Here is a 3,598-nt window from a genome sequence, read left to right on the forward strand (position 1 = left end):
TTTAATGTTAGGTCAGCTACTGACCTCAGTACTTTTAAATCATTGCTTAAAACTTATTTATTTGGCTTGGCTTTTAATACACAGTAGGGCTTGATGCATTCCTTTTAATTTAATTTTAATTTATTGAATGTATGTGTGTCTGTTATTGTGCTGTTTTATTTTTATTTGCACTGATCTTATTTACTTTATTTTAGTCATTTATTGTGATTTTATTTTGCTATGTAAAGTACTTTGGTCAGCTGGATGTTGTTTTAAAGTGCTATATAAATAAATTTGATTTGATTCATTCATACTCCCTCACCCTCATTCCCTCTTTCCATTTCATTGTTCTGCTTATTGGTACATCCTTATGTCTTTCATCTTTCTATCTCCCTTCCTCTCTCACCATGCTTGGTGTCTGGCTCCAGAGCAGTAATGGTGTGGTTCACCATGCCAGGGCTCAATAATGAAGCTGCTGCCCTGGAAAAGCTATGTTCATGTTGACTCAGGGATCAGATTCTGCTCCGAGACACCCCAGCAGTGACAAATGAATGTTCCATCTTGAGCTCAGTTGGCTTTGACTGTCTGCTATTGCTCAATGGCTTTGACTGAGAAGTGGAGACCGAGATGCTTTGCAGACAGAATACAGATAAGAAAAAATACATATTCAGATTTACCCACTTTGAAATGCTGAACAGATGTAGCCATGTCGTTTAGTAAATTTAATCAATATAAGCATTTTTGTGTATGTCCAGGCACTGTAGTACGATGGGTTAATAAACCGAAAGGTATAACTGTGGCTCTCTATAAGTATTGGCTCATCCATCTCGATGTCAGCAGCATTGACAAGCTGTCTGCCTGCTCCGGCTCTGCCACCCTGACCCTGCCTAGCCCCCATGGTCTGGTCTGACAGGTGGAGATGTGCTCTTTTCTTGGAGAGGTGCATGCATCTGTCTGCCATTCAGCTGACCTGCATTTACATTGAGGACCTCAAGTGACCTTGGCTGACGTACATAGGTGAACAAAAGGAATTTCTTCTGTCTGCTGTCCTCGTGTAGCCCCTGTCAGATTTTGTCTGCATACACTACATACCTTCCCTCCATCAAACAGATGATCTGTCTGCTATGCCTATTCATGCTCCTGTAGTGTGATGTGTAATCCATTTAAGTACCCTGCAGACTATATTAGGTTTGAAGTGTTTCTCCTGAGAATGTATTGCCCCAGCAAGATGTTTGTATATACTCAACCTGGCTTTTCTGCCTAAATCCACTCACTAAAGAATCCAATTTATACAAGAAATTCTAAATATTGTAGATGCTGTCATGGAGTCTGTGCAGTTTTTTTAAGCAATCTGTGAAGGCCATTATGAAGTTGCACATTTTGTTTGTGTTTTGTATTTCTTATGCAACATTATGAATGGTATTTGTTTTTGTATATTGATAGAGTTTTATTTTGAATACGATTAGTCCCATAAGTTTTATTTTGCCGGAACTATTGTTTCCGCTGTGCTACTTCCGGTCCTTCGACGAGAGAGAGAAGACTAGCAGCAGAGAAAGGGACAGAAGAAAAGGACACTTAAGACATTAATTTAAGAAGTTTGAGTTTTACTACCAGCCTTTGCTCACAAGCAAGCCAAAGTGGTATGTCTCATTTTGTTTATGAATTTATTGTTGCACCATGTCTATGTGATGTGAAGTGACGTGGTTGTTTATTTCTTTATTGTTGCACCATGTCTATGTGATGTGAAATGACGTGTTGTTTATTTCTGTTATATTTATCTTGTTTGTTAGTTCTACGGTGTTTGGTGTAAGGTGTTGGCGTTTGGCATAAAGGAAGACCACATTAAACATCAGTGAAAAGAAACTCCTGTCTTCGCGTGTGACTGAGGCCGGCATAAATATAAATCAATCAGAAATACAATGATGATGGATGGCGAGTGCAGAATCCCTAGGAAACACATTGGTATTGGTTATAGCCTTGCACAAGTTACAGTACAGTCAGTGTTGACTCTCTGGAACTGCAGGACATGTATCAGGATGGAATGTGGACACAACTGAAGTCTTCTGGTACTTTTTACCATGCTAACTCTGAGAGACGAGGCAGTCCAAGTAGCTTCAATACAGTGCTGATTTATTCAATAAACATAGGTAAAAATTAACAATACACGCTCAGGTATCTTGCACCCCCCCAACCTGCACGCAGGCAGCTGAAGGATGAAAGACCCCGAACCACAACAGGCCTATACATTATATCACTTCGAGCTAACCCCATTCTACAGAGAGAGAGACGCCAAACCGTGATGTGTCCCTGGTGCCAGCTTTGTAGCTGGCCATGGCAGTAGTCAAAGCATGAAGCAAATCAATGTGTGAATGTCTGTTGATTATGTGGTGTGTAACTAAAAACATTCTCACACGACCTCTAGTGACATGTCATGACATTAAACATAAGAAAATATTATGGCTAAGGCTACAGTTATACACATCATAATAATAATATTAAACATCCTGTCTGCTGACAGTCATCAACTTTTCTATCTAGTTATCCTTGACCATATGCACCCTGTAAAAACTCATGAGCATGACTAAGCATTTAACAGCCTACCTAGACATCCTATCTCCACTAAACATTTCTAATACATACAAGTACCTAACCAATGTCTATCTGACTAAAAATACCTAACACAACTATTGTGGCTATTAACCAACTGTTTATTCCTTTTGTTGCCTAAGCTTACTGTAGAGTCTGTGAAACCCCTTGCAAAGCCCATACTTACTGGTTTTCGTATGGATAAACATTAGATATACTGATCAGCCATAATGTTAAAACCACTGCAAGGAGAAGTGAATAACACTGATTAGGGTAGGGTAGAACTTTATTGATCCCACAGTGGGGAAATTCCAGTGTTCCAGCAGCAATAAGGGACAAAAACAACAGAGAGCAAGCAACAAGACACCATAAGAACAGATACCACACACCAATCTTGCTAGACAAATTCAGAAAGCACGGAAAGAAAAAAGCACAAAAGAGGACAGAGCTACTGGAACTCGCTGCCGCTCCGTGACTGACTCTAACGTTAGCCAAAACATGAGGAAAAGTCAAGGTGTGTGGCTGTTGTTTTCGTGGTGTGTATCTAAAACAATTGGACATAACCTTACACATTAAGACAAATATTAAGACTAGCATTACAGTTGACACTAACAGCTCTTTGCCTGTAACCTTGACCTGCCTGCAGTCTGCACTGCAAGCACATTACTGAACAGTTAACGGAGAGAGGCATGGCATGGTCGAGGTCCCCGAGATAATGATTAGGGCCTGCGGGTGCTGTGTCCGCCTAAACACTGTGCCCGGGGATCAGTGGAGAACTGTCACCACGGACTACAGATCCTGGAGTCCCAGAGCAGCACGTGCAGGACCTCTCCTCCTGTACACCCGCTGCAGCTCCGCCTGCACGTCCAGCTTGTCCCCCAGTGCTCACTTCAGCTCCTCTCCCAGTGTTTTGCTCAAGTTCTGCTCAGACTCGCCCCTCTAGTCACATCCCCATGGGAATCCCCGGCAACTCACAACAAGGAAGCCGACTGTTGGCAAGCAGAGCAAACAATAGGGGCCGAGACACAAGGGG

This window comes from Monopterus albus, unplaced genomic scaffold (assembly GCF_001952655.1).
Source record: "Monopterus albus unplaced genomic scaffold, M_albus_1.0 scaffold517.1, whole genome shotgun sequence".
Taxonomy (NCBI): Eukaryota; Metazoa; Chordata; class Actinopteri; order Synbranchiformes; family Synbranchidae; genus Monopterus; species Monopterus albus.